This window comes from Xyrauchen texanus, chromosome 3 (assembly GCF_025860055.1).
Source record: "Xyrauchen texanus isolate HMW12.3.18 chromosome 3, RBS_HiC_50CHRs, whole genome shotgun sequence".
In the NCBI taxonomy this organism is placed as follows: Eukaryota; Metazoa; Chordata; class Actinopteri; order Cypriniformes; family Catostomidae; genus Xyrauchen; species Xyrauchen texanus.
The window spans coordinates 4,361,203-4,371,638 of NC_068278.1; the positions used below are offsets into that span (position 1 = coordinate 4,361,203).

The 10,436-nt window shown below is 44.7% G+C and overlaps 1 protein-coding gene across 1 annotated transcript in view; it reads left to right on the forward strand.

Moving 5' to 3' along the window:
* Positions 1 to 84, forward strand: part of LOC127630977 (ADP-ribosylation factor-like protein 3) — a 4,730-nt gene extending 4,646 nt beyond the window's left edge. Inside the window, exon 6 of the mRNA XM_052108908.1 lies at positions 1 to 84. This exon is cut by the window's left edge and continues 184 nt beyond it. The gene's annotated coding sequence lies outside the window, so the exon portion shown is untranslated.
* The last annotated feature ends 10,352 nt before the right edge of the window (positions 85 to 10,436 follow it).

The following is a 10,436-nucleotide window of genomic DNA, read 5'->3' on the forward strand; positions in this document are numbered from 1 at the left end:
AGCTGTATATTATTCATTTGTAAAGAAAGTATTTCAGGTGATGATGACAGTGTCTGTCTGACTGTTTGTTTTTGAAATAAAAGAGAAGGAACTATAAAAGTATTCATGCTTCATTCTTTGTGTTCGTCTTGAGTGACTGCTTTAATCATTTGTGACAAAATTATGATTTTCCAAAATCTGATTTTTAAACTACATTTCTGTACAATTTTACATAATTCACTGTGCCATCTCAAGCTTGTTGACTGTGATAAAGTCCATTTGGCCATTAGTACATTAATGCTCAAAGCCACGACAAGGTGTTCATTAGAAACAGAACTGAATGCTGATGTTTCTACAGATATACACTTTTGAACTGTCAGTTGTTGTCTGTGCAAAATCATTTTATGATCTTCCCAAACTGACAAACCACAGAAAATATAAGTGGAAAAAAGAGAAGACACTTACTTGTACTTGTAGTTCACATCCTGAGGGGATGATTTTGTCATTATATTGTTAAGTTATATCATTTTAATAAGGGGGAGTTATGATGGTAACACACATAACTTAAGAACACAAATATAAGTGTTTACAAATATATCTACACGGGCATGCAAATCTTTGGGCACCACTGGTCAAAATGTTGGTTTTTATGAATAGTTAAGCAAGTAGAAGATGAACTGATCTCCAAAAGGCATAAAGATGAAACATTCTTTTCAACATTAAGCAATATTAGTGTATTGTTTTTGTTTTGTACAATTTTATAGTGAAAAAAGGAAAGGATCACCATGCAAAAGTTTGGGCACCCCAAAAGATTTGAGCTCTAAGATCAATTAGCTTGTTAGGGCTATGGCTTGTTCACAATCATCGTTTGGAAAGGGCAGGTGATGCAAGTGTCAAATTCCACAAGTCAGGAGAAGGTTATAAGATAGCAAAGCATTTTCAGGTAGCCGTTCCTTCAGTTCGAAATGGCAGTTAACAGGAACTGTTACAAAAGACCTTCAGGAAGATTTAGCTGACTCTGCAGTAGTGGTGCACTGTTCTACTGTGCAGCGACACCTGCATCCTCACCATAAAATTCAGCGTCAGAAGTTTGCAAATGAACATCTAAACAAGACTGATGTCATATTCCCTGTTGACAAAGTGTTTTTGTACGTTTATGCTGAAGTTCTTGTTTAGTTCTTGTTTCCTGTTGGGTTTTTATAGTTCTTTGTAGTTTCATTAGGGCCCAAGCACAAAGTGCGTAGGACCCTATTGTTTTCGTTAGGATTATTATTATTATTTTTTTTTTTACGACTATTGGGGCACTTTTGGGGCTCTTAACGTGCTCAAAAACTCTTGAAACTTTGCACACGGGTCAGAACCCGCGGCTGTCAGGGCCGGGCTGAAGCTGGTACCCGGGCGTGGCAGGGGGGCTCGACAGCGCCCCCTGGAACAGGGTCCGAAAACTTGGTCTATAACTCAAACACGCTTGCATGTAATAATATGAAACTCGATGCACGTATAGATCTCATCGTTTCATATATCCTTCATACTTTTACTTTTTACCCCAGACCAACAGGAAACCGTCTATTTAGGGTTGTTTGAAAACGCACGCAATGGAATTTGGAATACTCCTCCCAGAGAATTCCACCAATCGCCACCAAACTCGGTCAGCATGATGTCAAGACATTGAGCATGAAAAATTGCCGGCAGATTTTTGATATCTCTAACGGTTTGGCCGTGGCGAGGAAACGAAATGATGGCGCGAAAAGAGAAACAGGAAGTGTGTTATAACTTCTGCATACATTAATTGATCTCCATGAAACCGCAGCAGCGTGATCGCTGGAAGAAGCCGATCGCATGGATGTGACTATTGTCAGTCAAAGTTATAGCGCCACCAACTGGCAGAAGGAAGTGTGTCACTTTCAAAATGCTTTGAAATCACCCACTTATTTTTACCCGATTTACTTAAAACTTTAGGTGTATAATGTAAACACACGGCAGATGTAGACATGTGAAAGGATTATTGATATCTTCGATACTGTCGCCGTGGCAACGCTTCAAACTCGAATATTCTTTTTTGATGCTTTTGAGACTCTTAGCATACTTGAAATTGCATGAAACTCGACAGACACATCACATTTATTAGCCAGTACACATGTGCAAAGTTTCAGAAACGGGCGTGGTGCAGGGGCTCAGTAGCGCCACCTTTTGACAAAAGTGGGGGTTGCTTTACACTTTGACCCACAGTCACAAAACTCAGGAATTATATTGTTCTCATCGAGCCGGACAACTTTCTAATTTACAGTCATTAGCTCAGACCAACAGAAAGTCAGATATCGTGGTTTGAATGTGGATGTTTTGGAGAATTTTCTCTCCTCTCTCACTGACCCTACGTCTCTCTGTGTCTGGGGGAGGGTGCTGATTTTGCTGAGGAGTGAAAATGCTTTTATTTTTGTTTTTCAAGGTTTTGGGGCCCTTAACGTGCTCGAAAACTCTTGAAACTTTGCACACGGTCGGAACCCGCGGCCATCAGGGTCGGACCGAAGATGGTACCGAGCGTGGCAGGGGGCTCGACAGCGCCCCTGGAATGGGATTCGAACACTTGTCCATATATCAAACATGCTTGCATGTAATGATATGAAACTCGGTACACTTGTAGGTCTCGTCGGGCCGAACAACTTTCGTGCTCTAAGTTTTACGCCAGCCCAACAGGAAGTATTACGGCTATTATGGGTTGTTTGGAAACACGTGCTCTGGAATTATATATATTCCTCCTAGAGAATGAATCCAATCGCCACCAAACTCGGTCGGCATGAAGTCAAGACATTGAGGATGCTACATTCCGGACGGATTTTTGATATCTCGAACGGTTTGGCCGTGGCGAGGAAATTGATTTATGACTAAAAATGGACACATGAAGTGTGTTATAACTTAGTTAGTTCTATCTACAGTTACAAAACTCGGCGTGTATATTGTTCTCGTCGAGCCGAACAACTTTCTAATTTACAGTCATTAGCTCCGACCAACAGAAAGTCAGATATTGTGGTTTGAATGTGGATTTCTTAAAATTTTTCTCTTTCTGAGTGACCCCTCCTCCTCCCTTTCTGTGTTTTTTCTCTCAGTGTCTCTCTGTCTGACAGACAGAATGGGCCTGCCAAATTTTTTTGTGTGTGTGTGTGTGTGTGTGGGAGGGAGGGAGGGAGGGGGTTCTCTGTTGGGTTTACATTTGCTTTTTGATTGTTTGATTGTTTTTCAAGGTTTCTGGGACTTTTGGGGCCCTTAACATGCTCGAAAACTCTTGAAACTTTGCACACAGGTCAGAACCCGCGGCCATCAGGGCCGGGCTGAATCTGGTACCGGGCGTGGCAGGGGCTCGACAGCGACACCTGGAATGGGATTCAAACACTTGTCCATATATCAAACATGCTTGCATGTAATAATATGAAACTCGGAACACTTCTAGATCTCGTCGGGCCGAACAACTTTCTAATTTACAGTCATTAGCTCAGACCAACAGAAAGTCAGATATTTTGGTTTGAATGTGGAACACATTTCAAATTAACTTTGAAGCTCCAAAAGCACATCAAAAGTAACATAAAAGAAGGGAGTGTGTTATAACTTCTGCATACATTAACTGATCTCGATGAAACTTCAGCAGTGTGTTTTGCGGAAGAGGCCGGTCGCATGGATGTGACTACTGTGAGTCAAAGTTATAGCGCCACCAACTGGCAGAAGGAAGTGTGTCACTTTCAAAATGCTTTGAAATCACCCTCTTATGTCTCAAGTGAACAAACAGACCAACAGAAAATCAGATATTTTGGTTTGAATGTGGAACACATTTCAAATTAACTTTGAAGCTCCAAAAGCACATCAAAAGTAACATAAAAGAAGGGAGTGTGTTATAACTTCTGCATACATTAACTGATCTCGATGAAACTTCAGCAGTGTGTTTGCGGGAAGAGGCCGGTCGCATGGATGTGACTACTGTGAGTCAAAGTTATAGCGCCACCAACTGGCAGAAGGAAGTGTGTCACTTTCAAAATGCTTTGAAATCACCCTCTTATGTTTCAAGTGAACAAACAGACCAACAGAAAATCAGATATTTTGGTTTGAATGTGGAACACATTGCAAATGAACATTGAAGCTCCAAAAAGCACATAAAGGCAGCATAAAAGCAAGGAAGTGTGTTATAACTTCTGCATACATTAACTGATCTCGATGAAACTTCAGCAGTGTGTCACATGGATGTGACTATTGTGAGACAAAGTTATAGCGCCACCAACTGGCAGAAGGGAGTGTGTCACTTTCAAAATGCTTTTAAATCACCCTCTTATGTCTCAAGTGAACAAACAGACCAACAGAAAGTCAGATATTTTGGTTTGAATGTGGAACACATTGCAAATGAACTTTGAAGCTCCAAAAAGCACATAAAGGCAGCTTAAAAGCAAGGAAGTGTGTTATAACTTCTGCATACATTAACTGATCTCGATGAAACTTCAGCAGTGCGTAAATTATAATTACATTAATAAACCTGAACAGAGACCTCCGGATAAATACTGGCCTTCTGGATTAACACGTTTAAGTGCTGCAAAAGATATTGACCTATGACATCAAAAATTAATCTACATTTGAATTACCTCATAGATGTGACTATTGTGGTTCACGGTCCTAGGCACTGTCCCTGTCTCAAATGGCACACTTCATATGAATTTTCAGTCTTGTGTACTTATTTCGTGTGTCCATTAACTCCATGAGACCGTAGGGTGTCTCATTTTTCATTTTAGGTATCGGAAGGGTGCTCACGCATACTTTGTGGTTGATATGTGCCCTCCATGCGAACTTTTGCAGAGCCCACGCTGATGCGAGCTCTACAGCACACGTCTTCTCGACGGTCAAAGCGAGGTTACGTTATTGCCCATCGTGCACAGCGACCCTAAAGGCACGGGGGTGGCGGTGCCACCGGCTTGGGCCCGCCATCGCTGCTCGCAGCTATATTTTTATGATTGGTTTCCTCTGATTGTTTCCCCAGGTGTTCCTTGTTTTCCCTTGTGTATTTAAGCCCTTGTTTCCCCCAGTTTATTGGTCAGTTCTTGCATGTTTTGTTATGCTCTGTGCTAGGTTCCCAGTGTTTTACTTTATTCTGAGTTTTCTTGTTTATTTGAATAAAGCTGCACTTAGATCCTCATTCTTTGCCTGCCTCATCACAGAAAAACTGACCCAAGATGGATCTAGCAGAGTTCTTTCTCCAGTTGAACCTCCCTATAATTGAATACTCACGTCTGTTCAGCACCATTGCCAGATGCACTGGATTTGCTGATAGTCACTTGAAGTCCGTTTACCAGATCAGCCTCCTTGCCCATGAATGGAGGGAATTGCCGGTGACCGGTGATTACACGTGGGAGGAGTACGTGGATTTAATTTTAGAGATGTTTGCTTCTGAGAGTAGTCTTAAAGCGCCAACGCCCATGCCTGCCACAGCCAACGAGCCAATGACCACGCCTGCCACAGCTTACGAGCTGGAAGTCTCATCTGTCCCAGAACCAGCGTTGCCAGCCTCGTCCGTCCCAGACACTGCGTTGCCAACTTCGACCATCCGGAGGAGGAGGGAAGGAAGAAAGGCTTCTGCTCCCCAGGCTACGCCCCCGGAGCCTTCCACGGCTTCGCCCCAGTAGCATTCCATGGCTCCGCCTTCTATGGCTCCGCCCCAGCGTCCTCCACGGCTCCGCCTTCCCCGGCTCCGCCCCCGGAGTCTATTCCTCACGTGACTCCGCCCGCTCCCTCAGAGTCCATTCCTCAACGCGGCTCCGCCCGCTCCCTCAGAGTCCATTCCTCATGAGGCTCCGCCCGCTCCCTGTCCTGTGGCCTCCTCCCAGGCCACCTGACCCGGTCCCTGTCCTGTGGCCACCTCCCAGACCTCCTGACCCGGTCCCTGTCCTGTGGCCACCTCCCAGGCCTCCTGACCCAGTCCCTGTCCTGTGGCCGCCTCCCTGGCCTCCTGACCCGTTCCCTGTCCTGTGGCTGCTTCCCTGGCCTCCTGACCCGGTCCCTGTCCTGTGGCCTCCTCCCTGGCCTCCTGACCCGGTCCCCATCCTGTGGCCTCCTCCCAGGCCTCCTGACCCAGTCCCCGTCCTGTGGCCGCCTCCCAGGCCCCCTGATCCAGTCCCCGTCCTGTGGCCACCTCCCAGGCCCCCTGACCCAGTCCCCATCCTGTGGCCGCCTCCCAGGCCCCCTGACCCAGTCCCCGTCGTGTGGCCGCCACCCAGGCCCCCTGACCCAGTCCCCGTCCTGTGGCTGCCTCCCAGGCCCCCTGACCCAGTCCCCGTCCTATGGCCGCCTCCCAGGCCCCCCAACCCAGTCGCTGTCCTGTGGCCGCCTCCCAGGCCCCCTGACCAAGTCCCCATCCTCCGCCTGCTCCCTCAGAGTCCATTCCTCACGCGGCTCCACCCGCTCCCTCAGAGTCCATTCCTCACGAGGCTCCGCCTGCTCCCTGTCCTGTGGCCTCCTCCCTGGCCTCCTGACCCGGTACCTGTGGCCACCTCCCAGGCCTCTTGTTTTCCACTTCACTCCATTTTTATTTTTTTTTTATTTTTTTTGGGAGTGTCTGGAATCCGCTCCTTAAAGCGGGGGCTCTGTCATATTCCCTGTTGTCTTTTGTTTTTGTGCTTTTATGTTGAAGTTCTTGTTTAGTTCCTGTTAAGTTTTTGTAGTTTCATTTTATGATTGGTTTTCCCATGATTTTTTCTCATTCCCTGATTGTTTCCCCAGGTGTTCCTTGTTTTCCCTTGTGTATTTAAGCCCTTATTTCCCCCAGTTAATTTGTCAGTTCTTGCATGTTTTGTTATGCTCTGTGCTAGGTTCCCTGTGTTTTTCTTTATTCTGAGTTTTCGTGTTTATTTTAATAAAGCTGCACTTAGATCCTCATTCTTTGCCTGCCTCGTCACAACTGATGCATTCTGGAAACAAGTCCTGTGGACTGATGAAATTAAAATATAACTTTTTGGCCACAAGGAGCAAAGGTGGGATTGGAGAAAAAAGGGAGCAGAATTGCATGAAAAGTACACCTCTCCAACTGTAAAGCACGCGGGTGGATCGATCATGCTTTGGGCTTGTTACAGCCAGTGGCACGAGGAACATCTCACTGGTAGAGGGAAGAATTGATTCAATTATATACTGGCAAATTGTGGAAGCAAACATCACAAAGATGTATTCTACAACAGAATGATCCTAAACACACATCAAAATCTACAACCTACCTCAAGAGGTGCGAGCTGAAGGTTTTGCCATGGCCCTCACAGTCCCCTGACCTACACATCATCGAAAATCTGTGGCTAGACCTCAAAAGAGCAGTGGATGCAAGAAAGGCACATGGCTGCATAAACCATCACTCCCATTCGGAGTTCATTCCCCAATTTAAATATAAGTAACCTTTCAATTTTTCCCTAATTCATGATGGAAGGGGAAAAATATAGGAAGGGCAAGGGAAAATAGTCCTAGAAAGTAGAACGATAAAATAGCAACTATGGGGACAAAGAGCGAGTGAAAACTGATAGAGTGAGTCAGGCCGAGGTCTGGATAGCCATTGAAGAGTGGACCGTGGACTTCAGAGAGGTGCCGAGTCAGTCACTACAAGCCCACAGATGAAGTTTAACGAACCTGGAATCACGCTCCAGGCATAACATTGTTCACATTTATGGCACCCCGGAGGCAACTGAGGGAAACAGCAATAACCAATTTATTGACAATTTTATTAGAAGAGTTGGAACCTATCGCTAAAGTGAAACTTGGAATACAGCGGTGTCACATAGCGCTCGGCCCCAAACCACCTAACGAGGCACAACCCAGACCAGTGATTGTGCACTTTCAGGAGTTTAAAAACTAGAGATGGTGTTGCACTCTGTATGCAAGATGGCCCAAGAATCTCACAGACCTAGAAGCTTTTTGTAAGGAAGAATGGGCAAAAATCCCCATACAATGAAAGACTCACCTGGCTAAAAAAAAGGGTTTACAAGCCGTGATAGTTGCCAAAGAGGGTGTTACTTAGTACTGACCATGCAGGGTGCCCAAACTTTTGCTTCAGGCCCTTTTACTTTTTGTTATTTTGAAACCGTAAAAGATGGATATAAAAAAGTATAATTGCTTACAATATTAAAGAAATGTGTCATTTTTAACTTTATGCCTTTTGGAAATCAGGCCATCTTTTACTCATTTAGCTATTCACAGCAACAGAAATTTTCAGGGGTGCCCAAACTTTTGCATGCCACAGTATTCTGTCCAGTACAACTTTCAAATATATATAGAGAAAATACATATTAAATGTAGTTTTTATTAACATGTACTTTTGTTTATTCTCTCTCTCTCTCTCACCCCCTCAATCAAAATGTGCATATATATCCAAAGAGAAGATATAAACACAGGGCTGGGGAAAGGCCCAAATGCGTCCTCATATACAAAGACTATTATTAAATATTAATATTAAAAAATATTATTTTTATAATAAACATGCACAGGGATATGTGTATCTCAGCGAGTAAAGACGCTGACTATCACACCTGGAGTCACGAGTTTGAATCCAGGGCATGCTGAGTGACTCCAGTCAGGTCTCCTAAGCAACCAAATTGGCCCGGTTGCTAGGGAGGGTAGAGTCATATGGGGTAACTTCCTCGTGGTCGCTATAATGTGGTTCAATCTCAGTGGGGCGTGTGGTGAGTTGTGTGTGGATACCGCAGAGAATAGCGTGAAGTCTCCACATGCGCTAGTTCTCCGCGGTAATGCGCTCAACAGGTCACGTGATAAGATGCGCGGATTGACGGTCTCAGACGCGGAGGCTACTGAGATTCGTCCTCCACTACCTGGATTGAGACGAGTCACTATGCCACCACGAGGACTTAGAGCGCACTGGGAATTGGACATTCCAAAATAAATGTAAAAAAATATATAATTTAACGTATATGTTGAAAAAGTTGGCACTAGCTGTTCAGTTAAAGTCACAGAGTTTACACACATACTGTGAGCTCATGAGGGGCACAATTCAGAAAATTATTTTGCAGAATGACCCTTAACAAATGAAAGCTCTCGGGTATTTGTGTACATTCTGTTCATTTTGTTTCACTGTTTTTAAACAGTATTGAATGAGTTCACATGTATGCTTGATAACTAACCCTAATCTGCTCCAACTCATCTATTTCAATGTATTTACTTATTTAAATGTTTCATTTGTAGACAAATGCTAATTTCGATCATTTAGGCATAACATCTCTTTAAGATCACGAGAAACAGTGTGACGAATGTAATCTGTAGAGATTCACCGACAGTGTTTGGAGGAGTTCCACGTGTCGCCACTACTCAAGTCAAGTCAAGTCAAGTCAAGTCAAGTGGTTTTTATTGTCGTTTCAACCATATACAGTTAGTACAGTACACAGCAAAACGAGACAACGTTCCTCCAGGACCATGGTGCTACATAAAAACAACAAAGGACCAACATAGGACCACATGAGACTACACAACGAAATAAAATACCTATATAAACTACCTATATAAAGTGCACGTGCAAACATGTGCAAAAAGTACGGGACAGTACAACAAATTACTGACAATGAACAGGACAATAGACAGTGCAGCGCCGACCAGTACTCAGTAGTGCAAAAAGATGACAGTTTCTAAAAATGTAAACATAACATACTACGAGATAATGTTCTATGCACATAGCAGTTATTGAGGTAGCAGACGGTTATAAAGTGACAGTTATTAAAGTGCAACTCAGGACACGTGTGTGTCAAACCAGTCTCTGAGTATTGAGAAGTCTGATGGCTTGGGGAAGAAGCTGTTACACAGTCTGGCCGTGAGGGCCCGAATGCTTCGGTACCTCTTGCCAGACGGGAGGAGGGTAAAGAGTTTGTGTGAGGGGTGTGTGGGGTCGTCCACAATGCTGGTTGCTTTATGGATACAGTGTTTTTTGTAAATGTCTTTGATGGAGGGAAGAGAGACCCCAATGATCTTCTCAGCTGTCCTCACTATCCTCTGCAGGGCTTTGCGGTCCGAAACGGTGCAAGTCCCAAACCAGGCAGTGATGCAGCTGCTCAGGATGCTCTCAATAGTCCCTCTATAGAATGTAGTGAGGATGGGGGTGGGAGATGTGCTTTCCTCAGCCTTCGAAGAAAGTAGAGACGCTGCTGGGCTTTCTTGGTGATAGAGCTGGTGTTGAGGGACCAGGTGAGGTTCTCCGCCAGGTGAACACCAAGAAATTTGGTGCTCTTGACGATCTCCACAGAGGAGCCGTCGATGTTCAGCGGAGTGTGTTCACCTTGTGCTCTCCTAAAGTCAACAACCATCTCTTTTGTTTTGTCGACATTCAGGGACAGGTTGTTGGCTCTACACCAGTTCGTCAGCCGCTGCACCTCCTCTCTGTATGCTGACTCGTTGTTCTTGCTGATGAGACCCACCACGGTCGTGTCATCGGCGAACTTGATGATGTGATT